This window comes from Cupressus sempervirens, chromosome 10 (assembly GCF_028749045.1).
Source record: "Cupressus sempervirens isolate cs-2001-9-10 chromosome 10, ASM2874904v1, whole genome shotgun sequence".
NCBI classification, from domain to species: domain Eukaryota; kingdom Viridiplantae; phylum Streptophyta; class Pinopsida; order Cupressales; family Cupressaceae; genus Cupressus; species Cupressus sempervirens.
This window is the reverse complement of record NC_143127.1, coordinates 637,868,343-637,883,704: the sequence shown is the minus strand read 5'-3', so window position 1 is coordinate 637,883,704 and position 15,362 is coordinate 637,868,343. Positions and strand designations below refer to the sequence as shown.

At 30.9% G+C, this 15,362-nt stretch overlaps 1 long non-coding RNA gene across 1 annotated transcript; it reads right to left on the bottom strand.

The window, feature by feature from the left end:
- Window positions 1-6,974: 6,974 nt before the first annotated feature.
- LOC149535440 (uncharacterized) lies at window positions 6,975-8,387 on the bottom strand. Its single transcript, XR_016356962.1, has 3 exons — window positions 8,143-8,387; window positions 7,660-7,813; window positions 6,975-7,446 (listed from the first exon to the last, which is right to left on the bottom strand). It is a non-coding gene; the product is annotated as an uncharacterized LOC149535440 (long non-coding RNA).
- Window positions 8,388-15,362: the final 6,975 nt, after the last annotated feature.

Here is a 15,362-nt window from a genome sequence, read left to right as displayed (position 1 = left end):
ATCAACAAAAGATCTCAGCATACTATCCCAAGTGTTGTTTCATATTCTAAATGACCATAAGACTAAGTTGCTAATCCAATCATCCATCAGTCATCACATTTTAAGTACGATGATCCCATGTACAACAAGTTTTTTGTAATTACATTATAAATTTACAAGGTTACATCACAAGATCCATCTTTTAGATAAATGTAAAAAATAAGAATAAGATATTAGATAGAATTCACAAAACTTGCGGTGTGTCCCTTTGTGTAACCCAGTCTCCAAAGCCATCAAATGCCATCCATCTTCTATCTAAGATAGGAGTGTGGCCTAGGCTCTTTTACCTTTCCAACCAAGGACTATTTGCTCCCCTGGGATTCTTCCTAATATTTTAATGCCCTGCTAGGGAACCCAAAAGAAATTAACCTAAAGTTTCACTAAGTTTGCCAAACTTTTTTTTTTGAAAAATAATAACTTAACAACAAAAAATATAATATAGTGGAAACAATAACATACACATAAACACATATCATAAAATAGATTACATTTCCTAAGGGTCCCATGGTGTTGAATCATATTTAAGTTTAATTAATACTAAAACCAATATATAACAATTCAACATTAAAGAATAACTACAAGTACAAATCCATTTAAGTAATATACAATTATTTTGAATGCCACTTGACAATAATCAGAATGCACAATCATCCACTATACAAGTCACAGGATATGAAAGGCTAAAATAATATACATCATGAAGTAGATTACATCATCTTGTAAGATCTATGAATCAAATATAGTGCAATAGAATACAACCATCCATCATAGTACACAAGAACATAATGATAGATAATACAGAATAGGGAACTCTAGCCATGGCATCAATTTGTCAAATCTGAATGGTAAAAGTAAAAAGCACTACCCCTTGACCTAGTGAAACCTAAATGGTTCACTCCCACTATGCTGAGGAGATAGCCTCAAGTTCCAAACAAGATAACAATCCCAAAAGTTAAATCCAACATCTAGGTCAAGGAAATCCTAAAAATAATCTAACTCAAGGTACCAAGACATAATTGATAGGTAATAATGACACATAAAAAATCTACTATGTAAGTGGTAAAGTGTCATCACATGAGCCAACTCTAAGGTTACCCTAGCAAACTCACTGTCCTCTGGCCCCCTAGTGACTCTATACAACACTTTTATCCTTTCATACTTATACCATATCCTCAAAATAATTCCTTGAATCAACTTTGAGGCTTTCCCAATTAATTATAATAGGACCACATTAAGATATTACAAAACATTACATATATTCATAATTACAAATCATTGTAGGCTCAAAGTCTTTACAACTTCTCACATGTGCGACCTCAAACCTTGTGTACTCACTAACGTCATCATTAGGTTGTCTACTATCACTATCTAGCTATATGTTTTATGATTCTATCTCTGTTAGAAGATGTAATCCAAACATCAAAAATTACTTCTCAAGTATTTTGTTTGTAAACTATCCTCTATAAATCAAACATATCTTCTACATGTATTTGAATCTCTCTATATGCGCACTTAAAAACTTCATCAAGACATAGTTTAGAACATTTCCTTAACTCTGCGAATCTTTACAAAAATAATGTTATGTTGACATCAATGTCAAATGCAATCATGAATGCAACATGTCAATCATGCTAAAAATATACTCAATGCTTATGATACTCCACCAAAGGAATACCATCAGCATTCATGCTAACAAAATCTTATAACATGCTCTCTTTATAGAGGAATTTTCATGTTTTTGTTAAAACCCTAGTGCAAACTGCCTCACAACCAGTGATCTATCTACACACTCAATCAAAACCACGATCCTAGTGTAACTGCCTCATAGTTGGAAATATATTTAAATAGTTGAGAAATCCTTCTCTAATACCACTTGATGAAGGTTTCTCCCCTTAATACAACATAAACATAACTAAAATATAGAAACAACAACAATTGAAAAGAACTAAAAATGGGCCCTTTATTATCGCTGCAAATGCAAAATTACAGAGTTTTGAAATATAATATGAAAATACACACATGAATTTCTTTATAGTACTCTTCAACATAGATCCATAAAATACCACCCAGGACTTCCTAAACATCACTATAGACCTTCCTTATATAAGCAACATTTCATCACCCAAGAAGGTTCTAGACATTAACCCTAACTCTTAAGGTTGACAAACTCCAATTAAAAATTATTTTCTAATTTATTTGATGAAGGGTACTCCCCTTAATATTGAAAACACATAATAGAAATAAAGAAATAACAATAATCTATGAAAAAATAAATGGGCTCCTTATTATTACCACAAATGTAAAATTATAGAACCTTGAAATACAATATGAAAACCTATATAGGCACCTTCCTCACAATATATGGGCATTTCTTATATAGACATTTTTACACTACCTGAGAAGTTTCTACGCATCAAACCCTAACCCTTGAGACCAACTAACCCTAAAATAACATATAGAGTTGTGCTGAAACACATTTGACACTTATTCTAGAAATTTTGGTTGGTCCAAATTTGAAAAGCCATAAATTTTGAATTGTTTCTTTGATTGGCTATTATAACCCCTTTTTGAAATCTTTATCTTTTGATCTACATGGTTAAACATGCGCACTCTTTGGTCAACCCCATTTCAGAGCCCCTTTGGGGCCTCTAAGGCCTTTAAAACCTAACATGAAGTTTTTATACCAAAATTGCACATAAAATTTCTGCGATAACCTTATGAATACTCATGATGTGGCATTGAGCCTTAATTGGTAGGCTATTATATCTAAGATAAATATCCACCTCAAAAATTAGGATATTATGAGCTTGTATGACTAACTTTGTAAGTAGAAAGGCTCTAGAAACAAAACAATCTACACTTAGACAACCCTTATTCAATAGAAAAAGGAAATATTTTTGGGTGATGCAAGATTTCTCTTATGATGAGGATGCTCCTGCATGAGATACCTAGGGTAATTTGAGAAGTGACCCTGTCATGTCTCAGTTGTGTAGAGGAGAACTAAGATGGTTAACCTCCTCTCTTGCTAGCCATGATGAATATTCTACTGTTCTCCTTTTTCTATTTGACCAGGTACTCTTCATAATTTTTTTCACTTGTACTTTTGCCAACATGAATATCCAATATCTCCTCAATCTCCTTTGTACTCAAACTAGCTGTTAGAATACTCCATTGTGTTTCTGGAATGTCATCTCTATCACCTCCTTCATGATATTCTATTAGATCTTAAATATTAAATATTGGTGAAATATTCAATTCATTAGGCAACTCTACCTCATAGCTATTTCCAGAATCATGCATTTTCATGAACTTGCATAGTCCAAACTTCTTCATTTTCAACTTTTTATATGTACCCACTAGAAAATGCTCCTTTCTCAAATGAACCATGACTTCATCACCAATCTCAAATTCCTTATACCTCCTTTTCCATATGCATTTTCCTTATACAGTGTATTCATCTTAATAATGTGCTTCCTCACCTCCTTGTGGATGTTCTTCAAATTTTCATCAAAATCTTCCGCTTCAGCATACTTATTTCACCTTTATCTAACTGTCTTAATTTAGAAGAATTTTTGGGACTACTCCCATATACAATTTGTAGTGGTGATTTACCAATACTCCTATTGACACAATTATTGTATACAAATTCTTCTTGTGGTAAAATAAAATCCTATCCCTTTGGTTTATCTCCAACCAAGCATCTCAACAAACTCCTCTAAGTCCAATTTAGAACTTTGGTTAGTCCATCATTCTGTGGGTAATACGATGAACTAGTCTTCAAATCCATCTTCAATATATTCCATAATGTATGCTAAAAATACCTTAAAAAATTGATATCTTGATAAGAAACTATGCTATTTGGTAGACCATATAGTCTCACAACTTCTCTAAAAACAACTACACCACATGAACAACAACATTAATCTTCTTCCAGGAAATAAAATGTGTCATTTAAAAAAATCTATCAACCACCACAGATATGGAATCATTCCCTCACTATTTCTTTGATAAACCACGAAAAAAATCCATGGTGACATCCTTCCATGACTTCTTTGGTACAAGCAATCACTCATACAACCCATTATTCTGCTTCACTCCTTTTGCCATATGACAAACTCTGCAACTCTACACAAACTTCTTCATGTCTTTTAACAACAAAAGCTAATCTAACAAAAATAAAATAAAATAAACCAAGAACCAAAACTTAAACCAACTAAAGAAAGCATTGAGTATTCCAAGGTGTGTTCGTATCTTACTTCTTCTAGAATATCAAAGAGGCCTATTGTTTTCCTAAGACCTATCTTCCCTGCCAACCTCTCACAACCTTCCCATTAAGAATGTGGATGAAGTTGAGAGCATCTTCTTCCACAATTATTTTCCATGGAAAATTGTGACACCCTAAAAAAGTGCAAATATTTGGCCAATTAATTCTTAAAGTTTCATATTTTCATATTTATTATTTATACATAAATTTTAATTAATTTTTTTACAAGGAAAAAATCTTTATCTAAAAGAATAAATGTTAGAATAAATTTTTTAAGTTCCTAAATGCTTATCCAATCAACATATCTAAAGTAAACATCACGCTTAAGCATATGTCAATTGAGGGGAAATATTTAGATTTATTTAATTCTTATAAAATAGGTTTTTAATTTCAAATTTATTGAGTAGTGAAAATGAATGTCTAAAGTATATAGAAAATAATTGGGACTATTTTATTATATTATTTGATTTTTTCAATTTTTAAGATATAATATAAATCGAATTTGATTAGAAGGAAAGATTTAAAAAAGATAGTTATTAAATATGATTAGATACAATGATTAATTACTCTTTAAAGAAATACACACTAAAATAAAGTTATTAGTTAATAATAAACTATAAGTAAATAATAGTACTATAAATAAAATGAAGAAAGAAAATGTGTGAAAACTAGTTTTTGTGTGGGTGTAAAGCATAATTTTCAGGTGGTCTTAAAGCTTGGTAGTGGGCTTTTGATTTTATTTTTTATGGTTTTAAGGCGATAATTTCTATTGGCCTCTATTCCAATGTAATTGAACTTCTTACAATTTTGAACCCCAAGTGAAAGTACCTAGAGTAATCATTTGTATCTTATGAATATGATGAATATCATATAAACTATAATTATTGATGCCCAATCTTATTTAAAAATCTTTCATTTAAATTAGAACTACTTTAGAACTACTTCCTTAACGGTGTTGTCTTGACTAATAACAATTGAAAGATATTATATTCTTTCTTTCATTATAAAGAAAATAGGATTGTAATAAATTGAAATTATAGTACATGAAGGTGATATATATGCACACACACACACACACACATATATAAATATATGTACATATATATATACAATATATATATGTACATATGTGTGTGTGTGTGTGTGTGTGTGTGTGTACATAACACACACACACAAATTTATGAAATAATTTTAACAAGCATACATAAATTTATGATAATAATATAATAAATATAGTAAGAAGGGACATCCTTATGACATGCTTGGAAAGATGGATAATTTTATCATCTTCAGTTATGTTATAAACATAGTGTTCAATATATTGATTGATTTTTTATTAGAAAGAATTTCTAACATCAGATTTTAGTCAAAATTTTTGGGGTATGCTAAAGATAAAGACATCAGCCAAACAACTAACATGAAGCAGCAATAGGACATGATAAAATGTATAATGATAATCATTTTAATTCAATAGATAAAATTTTCATTATAATCATATTCTTATTTAAGAAATTGTTGTATTAGATATATCATCTATTCAAGAATGTCCTCTCAAAGATTCATTTAGTTATAAGAGACATTTGTAGTTTCTGTAGACCAGAGTACAATAAGATTATATAAAATATTAAAATTAACAAAATATAACAAAATACCTTTCATCAATAAAAAAACTATAATATAATAAATATACAAATTCAATTCAAAACTTTTTTCTTTTCAAACTACCCATTTGCAAATCTTCATTAATTGAGGTAGTGACAACTGTGTACAGGCAATAGCAAGACAGCTTCAATCTTGTCAAGCACTAGTTAGTGTTCGTGTTCAACTGAATTGTTGAAATAATATGATAATACCACACATGCGGAAGAATATGTAATAACATCAATATAGCCAAAAAAATTCATTTCAATTTTGTCTTTTAAATACATACTGCATGAGGTCATAACTCTTTTCTATCTAACCTATGAAATGAACTTGAACTCTGAAATTCTTTACTGCTATCTTAATAACTGTATAATAAGTCTAAGTTCAAAATTTAAAAACATTTACTGAACTTAATATTTTTCCACTTTACAACCTGAAGTGGTGAAATCAGTACCGTTTGCTAGTAAATCAAGCAAAATACAAATCCCATTTCTAGAATTCCTCAATTCAATCATATCAATAACTTTAAGACGTGCAAAAGATTCAAAGTACAGCTAAATAAAGAGAGAGAAATGGATTAACTTCTTTAACCTGACTTATATACTTCACATTAAGCTAAGTACAATTACTTTATTCATTCGTATCATAGAATCTGAGATGCCAAAACGATTTCTATTGCATTGTCATCTGAAGCAAATTTGTATGCCTTTTAAAGGAGTTTTCTCATTCTGATAATGGATGCAGATCGATTTCCGTGCCTGTCAAAATCTTTTCATTCCAAAGGTGTAATGTGGAATAGACAGCTTGATTCACAATATTACTGTTCAACACGAGTAATCACGAGGGAAACATTGGAATTCGCCCAAAAAAACTCATCAATCAAGTACATGTGCAATTGCAAAAAGCTATTGGAAGCGTCGTCACTTCAAAAAGGCTGAAAATTTCAACATGATTCACTTGATACATTTTTTATCTGCAAAAATCTGTCAACAAATTTCTATATTTAATATTGTCCATGGACAGTCAGTTGTCGTCAATGCCTGCTTCTTTATTTTAATATTCTTTCTATTTAAATAGTCATCTTGACAACAGTAGAACAACTGTTCAAATTATGTATAGACCAAACCATTAACAAATTAGGGTTTCTGGGCATCCCGAAAGAGCAAAGAACCTTCTATTCCCTTTTCCTTAAATCAATTTTATGGTATGATATCATATTGGAATATAATGTTTAATCTTTCACAGATATGCGAACACATCTCTGCTTCCTGTGAAATCTGTACATTAGTAACATTTATCTAAATCAAGGTCAGAAATGGGGTCTTAAATGTCCATCTAGAAAAGCATTGTTCATGGGTTAAAGGGGGAATGGCATGACTTTGAAGCAGAAGGCGAATTCAATGAGAATCCAGCTTGTACTTATCAATGTTTGTCCTATGGTGGTATAAAAGGATCACTTCTTTGAATTCCTGAACTCAGATGTCTTTCTTCAGAATTCGCTGATATAAGATTCAAAATACCAAAGGAATGTGCTATTAAAGTTCAAGAGTACCAAGTAAGGCCATATGCTATTAAAAACTCCAAAGTACAAGTAAGGGCATATGCCATTAAGAATGCAAAATACCATATTAGTTCTTATGCTGTTAAATCCAAAATTAAGGTCACATGCCACTGAGAATTAAAAATACGAAGTGAGGACACAAGCTCATTACCTTGGCTTGAAAAACATTTAGTGCGAATCTAGCCTTTTTCGAATTCAAGACCAAGTCCATCCAGAGCCCTCTGTGTAAACAGTAACAAGCGAGGCTCTCTAGAAAAGACCATGTGAATATTCAAGATCTTGCCGGCTTGCTTCCTCAATCCCACCTGCAATCCCACATACATTCTATAAGTATACTTTCTACAATCATATTAGCATAGAGGGCAGAATTGATATATTTCCCAGATCATGAAATATGAACTGAACCCTGAGATGATAAAAAAACTCCCGCACCCTTAATTCATACAAAATAAGAGTACTTCAATAATAGACGATCAGACATTAATAGCAGAGAGTCAACAATGCTAGGACCATATTCAATAAAAACTAGTAGTTCCTATAATCAAAGTTTGCAAATAGGAAAAAATCAAAGTTGAGTAATAATATGGAAACTCTCTTGTTAATGGGTAGAAAATGAAATTGGCATTCTTCTCACATCTAATCTGATCTTTGATGTGGTGGACTTAGAGATGTTGATGGAATATTTTCTATGAACTGATATCAATTCGGCCTTGAATGTTAGGAGAGATACAAACTCCTCAATCAGACATTCTTCACTGTCACCCATTTTACTTAGCATAATAAACGCAATTGTTGGAGGCATTTCTGAAGAGTCGAGTATGTAAGATTGGAATAGAATGCCTTTATAATAGAGATAATGATCATGGACAGCTGTGTGCCACGCATAATACGCGTTCTCCATAGGAGGTGCGTATTTGGTTTATTTACATCTCTTGTATTTTTCAATTCTTTTCATCTTTAATAATAATGTATTCACTCTCATATGACATAGGATCTTTCTTTAGATACGATAAAATGATGAAGACTACTATAATTCCACATATAAAATGTTGTTCTCTTGTAGGTCCACCATTATGAATTTTTAGCTGCGTCCTGTATAGATATACAGTTCTATTAGGTTTCCTTGCACCATGTTCCATATATCAATTTTGTTTGATGGGCAGATTCAATGGCTCTGTGGCTTTTCAAATGCTTTACAAAATTAAAAGAAACATGAACTTTTCCCTATTTTAAAAATTTATCATCAGTCATGGAAAATTGTAGTGGAACCCAAATACTAGATCTTGATTACGAATAATTGGAATCTTAAAGCTAAACGTAACAGCTGTTTTGTTGACGGCGTGGGGAAATGAATTAAAGTGCTTGCAGCTGGATTATAAATAAAATAATTAAATCAATATCTATCTCATGTCGAAGTGATAATTTGTACTCATCCAAAGAGTGAATATTATCTCAAACATTCTAACTTTTTAAATACTTGGCCTATCCAAATATTTAGAGAGAAACAATGGCTTAACATCATATTAGTTAGTATTTTTTAAGCATATTTTCAGCTAACCATGCAGTTAATACTAAAACATGGAAAGGGACAAAAATAAGAGAAATATGAATGATTAAAAACCTAAAATCTGTAATTGAATTTTTAATTGGTTTTAAGAAATTATAACTAATTTTTATTTAGCAATCTATTTATAATTAGAAGGAAAAAAATTAGTGCAGAGTGTGCAAGTATGGTAAAAAGAAACCATCTAGTTGGAAAAAGTGAAATAGTAGGCACTCAGAAGAAAAAGCCATGTTGTGATGTTTTTAGGGACAACACATCCTAATTGCTATTGTAAAATTGACAACAAAAAGTTAAGACTAAATTTTACAATCATATTTTCTCATTAAGTTCTTTGTTTAATTTTATTTTAAATAATGTATTATAAATAAAATTAAGCTGAACTTTGCATCAAAATTCAAGATTATATACCATTTGTTTCCTCATCTAGTCATTTTCATAGATTACTTTTCCTTCTCTCTTGTCAATACTTATAACAACACAAATTGAAAATAACATGATTTATATAATATTCAACATTATGATAAAATAATAATAGAGGGACTTGTGTATTTGATTACAATTACAAATTTTGAAAATGATGAAAGAAAAAAATAATAATAAATCTTCATTTGATTCAATCAAATTGCATTGGATGTTTTATAATTCAATAGGTTTTCTATTTAAAACCATGATTCCTAACTATCAAACTATCTATGAAAATGTAACTTCCAATCTAACTATATAGCGAAAAAGCATTTTTAGGGGATTTTCACTAAACATCAATTACATCTATCACCCTATTCACAAGTGGCCTGATTAGAGGTCTTAGTACATTCTTTAGAATGCAACCTTACAAAGGATTTATGGATAGAACTACTAAAACCACTCTATCACAAGAATTTTTTTTTCTACAATTGTTATAGAGTGATAGTGAAATGCTTGTTCAAATCTTATTACTTCTCTAATCTCTTCTTCAAACTCTTCTTTACTTGGTAGATCAACACACACTTTATAACTTTTTTACTTTTCTTTTCCAAATTTGTACTTTCCTCTACTCATTGTACCCTTTTATTCTTTTTTTGGCTATCAACAACCATCATCACCTTCCTCAATTTGTTTATTCCTTATACAGATAACGTTTTTCTACTTAATCACATTCATTAGGTTTTCTGTGAATTTTTCTCATCCATTCGATCACATCTCAATTTTCATTCATTGAATCTAATGCTAGGTAAAATTCTTTATGCATCATGTCATCTATAATATACCTTGGAACTTGAAATTTTCTTGGATTGCAAACTTTTCCTCAAATCTCTTCCATCTAATCTTACCTAATCCATTTCATCCATAGATTTCACTAGAAAAAATCTTGCCTTCCTTAGCATCTTCTAGAACAATCTATATAGTTGTTTGATGTCATCCCATAATTGGTTTAATTAATACTATTCTCATTTAATGACTTGTGTTCTTCATTTGTCAAACATCATCGCCTTTTCTATTAACACTAATTTTCTCGGTGACACTTTCTCACTTAGTATACACACATCTTTAATACTTGTTTGGTAAACATTATATGAAAATGTATTGTTTCTTACTGACCAACATTTCTAGTTGAATAGCACACACTAATTCATCTTTTCACTTCACCACTTCTTTCTTCATTACCTTGTTAAAGACTAATTCATAAATTGCGCTTTTGATCTCATACACTTAAACATTATTACTTCATCTTCTAAAATTTACTCAACAATTTATCATCTCAACACCACATTCTTTAGATGATTTGAAAAATTACATAAATTAGTATTGTCAATTAGCTTGAAATCACTGACAAAATAAAAAATGATCAAATTCTCCTACATCCTTTCATAACTCAAAAAAGTAACCTTTCAGCATTATTAGGATTAGTATAACTGTATAAGTTGGTATAACAATCTATCCCTTCAACATTAATGACAACATCTAAAATATATCGTCCAATAGGAGTAAACCCAAACTTGAAACTTGGTTGTGAAACATCTCATCTTCATATTCTCATTTCCATATTGACCGACTTTAGGATAATCTTCTTTCCTAATCACTATATATCTTCTTTACTTCATGTAGTCATCTTATCATCCTCTCTTTGACAATTTCTTATATGATTCTCTCTTCTTTTATTTACTTTATCCCATTCATTCCTTATTGTACTAAATCTCTCACTTTCTCTACTCATCTCTCATTTCAGTAATTCTCTCCCCCTTTTACAATAATGGGAAATGTATCTATAAACCTTTACTTTCTATGTATTTGTACCTTGTACCTTGCTTGGACCAATTGCTTCTATTTTCTTACATCTTTCTCTTTTTGCACAACTTTAGGTAGCTACTAAAGAGTGAACATCCACATTTACTCAAAAGAAGATATTTTGATAAAACATTGCTTGATGCAACATGCATCTTCCACTAATGAATATTAGATTAGGAGAAGGACCACTAGTTTACCTTTGAGGTAAAAAAAAAGTATCCTTAGGTAATGACTTTACCAAAATATCACCAATCATTTCCTTAGACTTCACATATTCCAACAATACATGTTTCTCTTGAACTTATTCTCTCAAGTAGTGATACTTGATAGATATATGCTTTATCCTTTAATTCATCATAAGACTCTTTAATATGTTTATAGCACTTGCATTATCATAATAAACAGTCACATGAACAACTACTTCCTTTGTATTCCTTCAAGTAAGTGTTTGATCTACACAATACTAAGATGAATTGATTGCAACAACATATTCATCTTTACCATTGGAATGTGAGATACAAATTTTCTTTTTACTTATCCATGTCACTAGCCTTTCTCCTAAGAAGAAAGCATCCAGACTTCTACTTTTCATATTAGCAAAATTTCCAACCTAATAAACATTAGTATAAACATTTATTTTAAAATTTCCATCCTTCTTTTACCATAAATCATAGACCTTGAATCCTTTCATATTTCTAAAGATTTTTTTCATAGAATTCATATGTTACAAGGGCTTAACCACCTTGAGTGATTGTATTGGGCATTGATAGATATATCTTTTAGTGCAAGGGCAATCCACTCTAACAAGTGGTATCAAAGATTGGTCACAAGTTTGAATCCTTAGACCTTCGGGTAACTCTAAAGGGGAGATTGTTGGAAAAAATAGAACTTCCCTATGAATTTGTGACAAGGGCTTAATTGCCTCCTATGTATTATAAGTTGAGTGGTTGTATTAAGAATTCATGGGTCAATTGTTTGGTACAATGGCAGCCCCACTTTACCAAGTGGTATAAAAGCTTTGTCATAAGAGATGCACACACACGCAGCGCGCGCGCGCGCGCGCACACACACACACACACACACACACACACACACACACACACACACACACACACACACACACACACACACACACACACACACACGTATAGATATATAGATACGAAGTCCATAAAATTATTATGAAATAATGTTAAAACACATACATGAATTTTTGATATATAAAATAAATCATTAAAAATATAATAATAATCATATAATAAATATAATAAAATATGACATCCTTATCCACATGCTTAAGAAGGTGGATAATTTCATCATCTTTGAGTATGCTATAACCACAATGATTAATATATTGGTTGTAGATTTTCCATTAAAATGAGTTTCTAACATCAGATCTTAGTTAAAATATTTGAAAAATTATAAAGATAAATAGATTAGCTAAGCAACAAGATGAAGCAACAATAGGACATGATACAATGTATTATGATATTCATTTCAATTCAATAGAACAATTTTTCATTGTAATTGTATTCCCATTTAAGAAATTATTGTATTAAGATATATTATTTACTAGCTTTATACATATTATATATTTATATAATATATATAGAGAAAGCAGAGAGATATCAAGTCTTTAATTTTTTAATATGAATATACATTTTTGTGTAAATATGTTATATAAATATATAATATGTATATAACTAGAAGCATCGAAAAGGGATGTTAAATGAATACAATTCTTATATTTATTATATGATATTATATTACTACTAAAATTTTGTAATATGAAATTGTATAATTCTATTATGTATAAGACAAATTATTGAATTTGACAAATAGGCCTAATTTAATGCAAGATTGGGGTTGTAGTTGCTTAGTTTAATACTTAAAAATTTCAAGGATTCTAAGTAGGATTAGAGTTTGATTTTATTGAGGTTTATAGTTAGGGTTAAAATTATTTTAGTGTTAAGGATATGGTTTTTAGTTGATTTAGTATTATATTTGGGATTCATTATCATTTATAGTTTTATTAGGTTTAAGGTTATGATTCAATTTGGGTCAACATTTAATCATTGCTCACTTTTAGCTAGGGACCTCCCTCCCTCCATTTTCATTTACAATTATGATTTTAACTCAACTTTGTGTAGGAAAATGTTGAATAAAGTTTAGAATTAGGGTATGCTTGGGTTTAGGACTAAATTTCAAATTTGTTTAATGTTATGAACTCTTATTCAATCTACTCTACTATTAATGTTAATACTTTTTATTTTTATTTTTACAAAGGTAGGTTTATAATGCATTATGAATAGGTTTTAATTTTGTTAATTGTTATGAGTTTTATTTTTATTTTATTAGTTTTGTATACAATAGAGCTTAATCTAGGGTTATGTTTAACTTTTCATTAAGTCTAGAGAAAGGTTTCATTTTAGTACTTAAGAGTAATTGGATTTGCACATAAAAGTGAATTGGGTCAAGATTAAGCTTTGGTTATTATCATAATTATTCCTATTAATGCTAGGGATCTATTTATATTGAATGCATGATTTGAACAAACCAATCATAGTTGTTATCATACCCTCTAGCCATTTCTTGCACCACCCCCTGCATTGACCCTATATATATACCTACCCCTCCTCTATTATAGTTTATTATGTCCTTTATTATGTCCTCTTTTATTCTCTTTCTCTTCATTTTTAAGGTTTTCATCTCACCCTCTCTCTCTACCATCTCTTCCCCCTACTAAATATCTATTAATATCTCTCCCTTCTAATGACTCTGACACTCTCCATCCCTCTCCTTTTACCATCTCTCTCTCTCTCTCTCTCTCTCTCTCTCCATATTATCACATACTCACTCTACCTCTCTCATGTATCTTTATTTTATGTCATATTCATTTTATTTTTTTCTATACCTCATCTATCTTCCCATTAGTGATATTTTATCTTATGATACCTTGTATTTTCATAACTACCCTTTGACACTTTGTCTGGGTCTAAATATTGTCACTATTTCTTCTCCCATTTAATCTCATGTACGCATATCTCTCTTCCAACAAATTTCATTTTCTCCTCTACCCCATGTCACTATCTCTTCTCCCCTGCCCCCCCTCTTCTCTCTCTCCCTCCCACCCACATTATCACATACTTACTCCTCCTCCTCTCTAATGTATCTTTATTTTATGTCATATTCATTTTCTTTTTTTTCTATACCTCATCTATATTCCCATTAGTGATATTTTATCTTATGATACCTTGTATTTTCCTAATTACCCTCTGACACTTTGTTTGGGCCTAACTATTGTCACTATTTCTTCTCCCATTTAATCTCATGTGCATGTGTCTCTCTTCCAACAAATTTGATTTTCTCCTCTACCTCATGTCACTATCTCTTCCCCACCCCCCTCTCTCTCCTCTATCTAATGTCACTATCTCTTACCCCCCACTCCCCCCCTCCTGCCCCCCCCACCCCCCCCTCTCTCTCTCTCCCCCCCCCCCCAGTCCCTTGATATTATCACATAATCTCTCTACCTCTCTCTAATCTATACTTATTTCTAATCCCCTCTTTTAGTATCTAACTTTTGTCTCAACTTCAGCCCCCCCTCTCTACATATCACCACATCTATCTATTTTATGTCATATTCATTTTCTTTTTTGCTCTACCTCATCTATCTTCCCATTAGTGATATTTTATTTTCTAATACACTGTGTTTTCCTAATACCCCCTGACACGTTGTCCACTACATATTGTCACTATTTCTTCTCCCATTTAATTTTATGTGTGTGTCTCTCTTCCAACTAATTATTGTCTCTCATTCTCTCCTTTACCTCATCTCACTATCTCTTACCCCTTATTTATCCAACATATTTACCTCTCTCTCTCTCTCTCTCTCTCACACACACACACACACACACACACACACACACACACACACACACACACACACACACACATCTCTATATATACCCTATTTTTTTCTCCCATTTATTCTCATGTGTGTGTCTCTCTCCAACTATTCACACCTC